The sequence below is a fragment of the Mastacembelus armatus genome, chromosome 16 (genome assembly GCF_900324485.2).
Source record: "Mastacembelus armatus chromosome 16, fMasArm1.2, whole genome shotgun sequence".
In the NCBI taxonomy this organism is placed as follows: domain Eukaryota; kingdom Metazoa; phylum Chordata; class Actinopteri; order Synbranchiformes; family Mastacembelidae; genus Mastacembelus; species Mastacembelus armatus.
The window spans coordinates 14552487-14561891 of record NC_046648.1 but is presented as its reverse complement, the minus strand read 5'-3'; the positions used below and the strand labels follow the sequence as shown (position 1 = coordinate 14561891).

The following is a 9405-nucleotide window of genomic DNA, read 5'->3' as shown; positions in this document are numbered from 1 at the left end:
GGAAAGCCAGAGGACACACACATACGCAAGGAAAAACACACACTCACAACTGCCTGTCTACAAAACCTAGAGGACTGAGAGGAAAAATGAAAAAGACTTTTAAATGCTTTTGATGGCTATCTCTCTCCTTATCATCCCTATCTATTTTCCATTTTAAGCAGAAAAGTTGGTTTAATCACTAAAGGAATTATAAACTGATAGCAGATCCAAGCTCAATTTTTTCAATTAAAAGAATGATAAATGCATAACACTGTTAATGGCTCAGATCCAACCAGGGACCTCTCCTCACCACGAAACCCTTTAAAATTTCAAGGTACAAAGTTTATATTAAATTATACCAGTCACACTACATGCTTGTTCCCTTCCCTAAACAAACAAAATCTATGTATGTTAATGTGGCCCATCATTGTTAAGCTTATTACAATTGGTGGAAAGGAACTTACACAATACAATAGGTGGATCTGTGAGAAGCAGTTTGTGCTGTGCTACCACATTGCTAAAACTAATGAATGCAAAGTTTGGAGATAAGTCTGTCTCTTGTGTGAATGACCAGACAACATTATTATAAACAAAAACCGCTTTAAATAATTAGCTGGCTGGGGAACAGTCAGTAATCAGGTGTCTTACTGACGGTTGACATTCGTGCAGTGTGTTCATGGGAGATTTGATAGAAAAACCCATATGCGACATAAACATCAAACCTAAATATCACCAGCTATAACAAATTCACAGAAGAGGTGTCACTATTAATGCTCTAATCCTTTCATGACTATAATTATCCATATCTGTGAATTAAATTTGAATGGTAAGGTCAAAGCTCTTCATGTTTAGTTGATTTTGGTCTGCAAGTAAGTATTTATTTTAATAATATATTAATCTGTCAGTTCTTTTTTGATTAAATGATTCATTATTTGGTTTGGAAAATGACTGACCTTAGTGGAAACTAATCTTTAAAATTTCAAGGTGACGTCAAACCACTGAAAATTTTTGTTTACCCAAAAACCAAAAGCTCATGAGCAATATTGAGCAACATCTTTCCTTAAATTACTAAAACAATTAACTGCTGTTAATTCATTTTCTGCCAATCAACTGATTTATTGCTCAATCATTTCAGAATTAGTTGCAGTTTTAACAACATGACACTCTCCTCACATGCCTGTGTTAGATTGGAGATCGCAGATTGCAGGTTGGAGATCATCGGCCGAGTTGGAAATATTGACAGTGCTTTGTAGCCAAAAATACTAACCAGCCACTCAGGCGAGTGTATTTTCCTGCAGTTAATGTCAGATTTTAGCAGCAGTGCAGTCACATGCCTGATGTTTCACTGCATGTTTTTGGAAGCAATGACAATGTAACAAAAAAGGGTGTCCTAACTTTTGGGGGACAGGCAGGCTACGAGATCCCCTTACATGCTCTGTACATGTCACTGAATATGTGCATGTGCGTGTTTTCATGTGGGTCTGATCTGGCCATAGTCTGGAAGGAAGAACAATGGCATTCCTGTGCTCTGAGCTCCAGGTGGCTCTGGAAACCCAATCCCAAACCAAGCCTTGCTGGCACACAGAGTGCAGGGAACGCCGAATACTGCTGCCTCCCTCCGGAGACATGGGCCAGAATAGAGCTATTGTTCCAGTCCAGCTCAGAGACATAAACGCCCCACAATGCCCTTATATGACAAACACACACACAAATACCAATGTGCTCAATAACTGTGTGTTTATCAGAGATTTATACCTGTATATATATTTCACTTTCAGTTTTATTTACTGAACAGTAAAATCAAGGGAAAGAACACTCTACTCATTTTTGATGATAAAAAATTGGAAACAGTAAGATACCTTGGCTGCATCTGTGCATATGCTCTGAGTATGGCAAAAATTAAACTAATGACATCTTAAAGAATGTCATCGTCCATTATAAACAACTGTAATGCCATTGCACAGGGGAAACACACTACCTGTTACTTATACATACCATCTATAGAAATTAAAACCACACTATTTTTTATTTTTATCCATGTTGATGGGTCCTAGTTCATGTTAGCAACTTCTTAGAGGAAAATAAAATATTTGCATCTAGTAAAATCGAGGTCACAAAGATCAGCCAAAATGTTTCTTGATTTGCAAAAATATCAATTCACCCCTCAGAAATCTCAAAGGAGGGAGACACACATACACACACAAACATCTGCTGTGGCTTAAACACACGGTTAATACAGACACAGAGTGCAGGAAACACATCATGCCGAATTGACGGCCTTGAAATGAGGAACATGATTCATTTCCTTTCAGTGCTGGACAGTCATGCCTCAGCATTGGGTTGAGTTAAGATCCACAGCTCTGAGACAATGTCCTAAATGTGACATGCACAATCCATGTCAGGAAAAACACATGCAAAAACCAAAACTGCATACATTTCACAGCAATAAGCACTGTATTCTACAATACGGACTTACAAGGTCAAATCTGTACTCTCTTTTTGCACTGTAGCTGTACCCCATAGATATTCCTGCTAAAAAACATGATCAAAGTTATCAGCTACAGGTATCACACACACATACAGCTTCCCTCCAGCAATGCACCTTATTATCCTACCGCACACATTCAGGCAGCGCTGCACACAACCTGGGGATAAATAATACATAGGAACATGACAGATTAATTTAACCAGAGCCAACAGCTTCATCCATTTCATCCAGAAATCCCAATGCTTGCAGTGTTGATAGTGAATCAATTTTCTTATTGCTAAAAATAATTACAGCACTGTGGATGCATGAACACACATGCATGTTCAATCTTTGTTCATTCACTCACTACGTTTTGACTTCCACACAGACATGCTTCAACCAAACCATATAAAGATTTTAGGGACTGAATTACATGAAATGTGTTTAACCTGGTCAACAGAGGAGGAGGAAAGCCCTAGAGATTTGCAGTCCCACAAGTTAATAAAGAGGTTAATTTTGGCCACTTGCTTTTTTATCTCATCGTGTTTGTATGAAGCTAAATGATCTGACCTCTATCGGGTCACAGGAGAAATTCCGTGTGTACAGCTCACACTTCCAGGTTGTGATGCAACACCGAAGCTCTGAAATGTTCAGAAATAAATGAGGAAACGTGCACCAGGGCAGCTGCATATACCGTCCACTTTTATATTCAACTTTACACATAAACTGCTGTTTTGAATTTATGCATTGGTTTAATCCTTGTCGATAAGTGAATGTATTTAATTTGAAAACTATCTCAACACTGAATTTGAATAACGCCTTACGAAAAGTCCCTGCAGTCAAATGCGGCAAGTGAGATATAATGTTAACCTGGCCCATTCAGCACGGCGACAGTCAGGAGTCAACGCTGACATTACAAGACTAAAAAAAGTATTTAGGAGCGTCATTGCAGACAAAACAGGCTGTTTCCCAGTTAGTATGTCTAAGACTGAGTTCAGAAGTCCAACTGTCGGTTAATTAGCTGCCAAGTAAAGTGAAATTATGTGTGTTTAACGGCGAGTCGCATCTTATGTACAATGCTTGGCCGCTTCTGTCAACAAGAAACCCTCTGCATACTAGCGCCAGTCTGCTGCTACGCTACTGCTTCACTGGCCGTGAGCAAGACTGCGGTTCCCAATGTCGGTACGAAAAACAACAGTACAAGGTTTTTCATATATATCGTCCGCTTACCCTGAGTGACGACTCGCCTCGATCCAGTAGCTCCAGGAACCGCAGGCTAGCTACGCGGCAGCAAAGTGACGCCGTTGACGATGAAACAAAGTACCGTTATCGCAGCTAAGTTAGCGGGCTAGCTAGCTTAGCGCGCTAACGGCGGGGTGTATGGTCCTCTCCGCGTCGTCGAGACGAACCAAGCCGGGGGAGTGAGGTGTTTCTCGCGATGAACGGGGCTACGACAGCAATGTCGAGCGACAAAAGGTGTTATCGGAGAAGGCATCCATTTGAAAAGACCGTGAATGAGCCTGTCGTTTCAGTCGGCTCTAGCGCTATGCGGTGCGAGCTCGCTTTCTGCGGGTGGACGTGCAGACTCTGCCTCGGTGTGTGTGACTGAGAGAGAGGAGTTCGGCTGCTGATGTGCGGAGCAAACACAGACAGCATCACTACTCATCCCTCCCTACACAACCCGGAAGAAATACTATACCTGATCCCATCGTTGTTTTACATAAATTCTTTTCATCTACAGCTGCACCGTGCGTCAAGGTCAGTTAGTCACGACCAGTGTCTTAGACAACACTGAATTCAAGTCTAGCAGCCAGAGAAAACACTAAATATATTAATTTGTACATGATGTGATTTATTAAAATGTACTTCGTTGAGTTTCGTTTGAGACTAAGCTGAATTGCATGAGCTGAGTACAGTCACTAGGTATATAACAATAAAACTACCGGGGATGCAAAAGGATTTTATCTTAAAGCCTAAATATGATAACTTTTCAAAATTTAAAATGAGTGATGTGGTCCATTGTTGTCAAAGAGTAAGATGAATCATATATGTAACAGATTAATATAATAATATAAGATAAAGCATTCAGTAAATCATACCAGTATCCAAAAATGAAAATCCATGTCACCACCTTCTTGCATGAGTTGGTCAGTAGAACAGTGCCAAGAAAAAGTAAGTAAACTTTTTTGGAATTGTCTTCATCTACAAATTTGTCTTAAATTAAGGACAGATCCTCACTTTAGTAATGTGAATTTACAAGTTTATAAACTTGAAACAAGTAAAGCTTGGTTGATGCAGCTGGAAGATGAGACTGAACATCAAAGTAAATCTACTACATAATTAAATTCCTCCTTTTGGAGTGGCTCAGTCAGAGCCCAGACCTTAACCCAATAGACATGCTGTGGAATAACCTATGAGCTATTCACACCATGTCATAAGAATAAGGCCGAGGTGAAGCAGTTCGGTAAATAAGCGATCTGTAAGGCAGGTCTGAGTCATTAAATACAAGGGATCACGTATCTTTTTCCACCAGCATTGTGAATCTTAAATGAGTGCGTATAATTAAAACACAAAAGATTACAGCTGTTTGTGTATTATTAGTTTAAACACATTGTGTTTGTCCACATGTGACTCACATATGACCAACTGATGCAGAAAACAAGGTCATTCCATTGTATTCACCTACTTTCTCTTTACACTGCATCTAGTGGGTAAAAGGCCTACCCTTTTTGTACAGAAAGAAATAGCAACACTATGAACTTAAGGGAATCTACTTTTTCATGCAGTAATTTAATATCACACAAAAGACAAAGGAAAGAAAAGAGATGAAAACATACTTTCAAACCTTGCTAGCCCTTTATCAAAGTGTGAAAAACTGGCAGCTTGCTCTCCTCCCATAAGCATTAAAATGTCTATTTGTTTTTGAACAATTCATACAAATGAAGGCATTGCCACTCTGTTTTAACTGAAAGGAACATGCATTCAAAGCAAAGAATTTAAAACACATTAGAAAACCACCAGCCTGCCTAAAGTTTTTTTAAAAGTTTGGAACATTTCATGGCCCAAAAAACAGAATATTAAGGAGCTCCCCTCAGTCTCCTATCAGTCTGTATTAATCAAAGCTACCTTCTGTTCCAGTATTCTTGTCATTAGATGATTCAGCCTTGATAGTGAAAATATTGTGAACATTGTTTTAAAAATTAATTCACCAGCTGTCTGTCTTTTGGAAAATATATGCATATTCTATGAAGCCCTTTGTTTCATTATCTGTGAAATACACATTTGTATTGGAATAAATGCACATAAGCCACAAAACAGGGTACAGGCCAGCCTGCTGGAGAACCATAACTTTGTTTTATTGAGCACTACTTGCAAACATACCATCAGTCCAAACCTTCAATGTAGTTTATGGTTTGTCATATATTTCTATATTCTGAGAATAAAAACTAGACTGAAACAAGTAGAGAAAAGAGAGTTGGTCTCTTTTCTACCACAAGGAACTGTTTATGGCAAATGAGATACTGTGGGTAACAAGAAACTATAAATATGATGTCAACAGTATTGCTCACTATTACCTGTTCCATCAGGGGAGTGTTTAAATGTCTTGACTACAGACATAACCTTTTTTCATTGCAATTTATTACCAGAATAAGAGGAGCACTCAGGAGTGCTCAGACCAGTGCCAATATCAGGCAGAGCTAGCTGTCTCACTCAGTCAGTTCATTTTCTTCAGTTGATACCAATTTATTGACTGCTCATTCAGAGGGGTGGTAAATTCTGTTTCTGATTGGCAATGCAGTCCTGGGTGTAATTCTGAGAAAATTCACTGTGGCCAATATAAGGCTTGCAAGATATTGTGTCAGTCCAATTTCTCAGAGTTACATATGCAAATTGGTTTGTGTCAGTATCACTGCCAAACTCCTGTTGCATATAATGAAATCAGTGAGGAGCTGTGTCTCATTTTTATGACTTGAGAGTCTACCTGCATATACTGAAAACACTCTGCCTCAACTTGATGAGATGTGAATAGCAATCCAGCTGCACTTCTAGGCCAGGTCATGGAGAATATATTTAGGAACTAAGTGAATGATTAAATATGTGATACACGCACCCAATTTGCATTCTCCCCTGACAGATTTGCCATCTTGTATTAGTCATTATACATCTGTGAAAAGCTCTCACAACCTTGCTTTTTTCATTCAGAACAGTCAATCTACTATGAGCTGCACTAAATATACAAATTCATTTTTGTATTTTTTTTAAATAAATAAATATTGTCACATTTTCGAGCATGTGTATAGGTTAGAAAAGCTGTCTTGGAATTGAGTTTTAGTTTAAAACACAAACCATGGTTAGAAATAAGAGAGGCTCTTCCTAGGCCCAAACTCTACTGACACACCCTTGAACAAGGCACTAAAACACTTCATAATTTATCATTTCATTTACATATGCATTCATGTATGCACACATGTGAGACATAGCCATTCTCAATTATGAACATTGACACATGTCCAACACCAGTCAATAGCCCGCTGACACAGATCAATATGTGGTGCTTCAGACTGTGGTTTATATATTTGGCTGTAGACTGCACAGAGTGACTAGAGCAGAAAACACAACCAACTGGCTTACAAAATCACTTTCATGGTGAAAATGCTTTGTCTTCAGCTTTTTGTAAAAAAGGACAGTTACAAGAGCGTATTAGACAGCTAAGATTGCTACAAACCAGCCTTCCTTGTTTGATAGAAGGGCTCTGTGTGGCACCCAGGTGTGTTAGACTGTAAGTTAGAGTACAGCTGGTGCAAAAATCTTTTCTTTGATGTTGCTGGTTCTAGCATGCTGCTCGAGCCTGCTGTCTTCCTGATATAGCTGCTGATGTGTTCATAAGGATTTCAGTGTGTGGGTCCAGTTGCTCACAGTCATAGCTCATAGTTTAACTTCACCCATGAAACATTCATATCTATTTGCAACTGAGCTTGCATAGAGTCTTTAGATATACTTTATTCATGTAGCTAGCAGCAGCTTTGTGCAGGTGCTGAAAAATGAATGAGACATTTGGAAAGACCTTCCTCTGAATCTCCTGTGAGTATGGTCCTCAAATCATCATGAGACAGGACAAGGACAGCAAAATAGGACTATGGCTTCTCTGTGTGTGTGTGTGTGTGTGTGTGTGTGTGTGTGTGTGTGTGTGTGTGAGAGTGTCTGTCTGTCTGTCTCAAATACTCAAATACACCTCAGCATCCTTTAGTTCACTGGGGTCTCTGCAGCAGCTCAGAGGGCACTGTGTTGAATTTGGATGTGGAACATCTTTGCTGTGTAGATGCTGACAAGGCGCTCCCTGGTGGGCCAGCACAAACTGATGGATATGCTAGAGGCACTTTCCCCTCAAATGTGTTTGTGCAAAACACTGACTGAATGACAGAGGAATAACCATGTACCTCCTAAGGCATGGCATCCTGCTTCAGTCAGCTAACAGATTACTGAAGACTACTTCACCCTGCAGAGTTATGCTGACAGGTAAGTTTATTTAAGATACTGTTATAGATATAGGACTTTTATAAGTACTTGTGCAGGTTTACACACACAGTACACACAGTTGTACTGCAGTACTTTCCAATCTGTGGTTTGGAACAATGCAAGGTGTTGCAAAATAAATGAAAAGAATTGCAAAATGATCATTGGGACAGGAAAAGAGGAAAATAATGTCTACACAATTTTAAATTGTTATTTCTGTAATTTCTTTAGCCTAGATAGAATAATGGTTTTCTCCTAAGTCCTCTAACACTTTCAGATTCAGAAAAAATGGGGGAAGTTACAGTTAGGTAAAACTGCTCTCAAAGGGGAAACAAACATATGTTGTTTCATTTTAGGGATTATTAGACAAAAAGGGTAAGACACTGTTTCATGGCAGCTCATCAGAAACAAAAATGAGATCAGCATAAGGTTAATTCATTCTATTTCTTAAGAAATGAAAACACAATTGCTACCTATATTTGGATTTTTGTATGTGCGGTTTGTAGTGTGAAAACAGAGCACCTACACTAACAGGTTGCAAGCCAGTGGGTGGCTAACTCATACTGTTAATGTAGAGCACATTAATTATTTACAGTATCTGACTTGCTCCTGGGTCACAATACAAGTCATCTGAAGTGGCTCCTCAGTTTTCTGACAATACTGAGTGAACAGTGTGAACCTTCATGCACATTTAGCAGGAGCACTAATAATTAGCCAAAAACCGATAGGCTGAAACTAAGGTGGCAAACTTAGGCACATAATGAAATGAGATGTAGCTGTGCAATATATAAGTTGCCATATGTGTTTACATAAAAACCTGTGTGTTTGGTATAGATGTACTTCTTACAGCTGTATTATTTCTGCAAATAGAGCAACCTTCTGGCAGAAGTGTTGTCAGGGAGGAAAACATTAATATACAGGTTCTTCAAGACGAAAACTTTATATCTGACAGTATAATATTTTGTGTATATGGATGTATTTAGTTGTAAGTTATTACTTTAAGATAATGATTGTATCTTGAAACGTATAAATCTCAAAGCTCGACTGGAGCTGAAACTCAGGGCCATACTATTATGGACCTGCTTTGATCATTACAACAAAAACACCATCAATCAAAACTGGCTCCAAATGCTGCTATTTGTTCCTTATTTTAATACAACCTTAGGATAAAATTGGGCTGAAGAAGAAAAGGCAGAAATGGAGCTGAGAAGAAAAATGGGTCCCTACTTAACTATTTAAGACGGTAAGTTAAAAAGTAAAGTAAAAGTATTTACAAGAAGGTTAGCAGCTTTATTTTTTGTGTACACTCAGGAGCAAAAAAATTAATTTCTTGGCCTTATATGTTCATCCATTGTGTGATGATCCTCCTTTTCTATGAATTAATAGTCCATCCAACCATCCATCCATTATCTTATTCCTTAACCAGGGTCACAGTGAACTGCTGG

At 38.8% G+C, this 9405-nt stretch overlaps 1 protein-coding gene across 3 annotated transcripts in view; it reads right to left on the bottom strand.

Annotated features, from left to right (window-relative positions):
* galnt1 (UDP-N-acetyl-alpha-D-galactosamine:polypeptide N-acetylgalactosaminyltransferase 1) overlaps positions 1-4093 on the bottom strand; it is a 63154-nt gene extending 59061 nt beyond the window's left edge. The window contains exons 1-2 of one of the 3 annotated variants that reach the window (XM_026317227.1): positions 3677-4093; positions 3017-3087 (exon numbers count right to left, since the gene is read on the bottom strand). The gene's annotated coding sequence lies outside the window, so the exon portion shown is untranslated. Of the gene's footprint in view, positions 1-3016 lie in introns of all 3 variants that reach the window. The other 2 variants (XM_026317226.1, XM_026317229.1) reach the window with 2 other exon arrangements.
* Positions 4094-9405: the final 5312 nt, after the last annotated feature.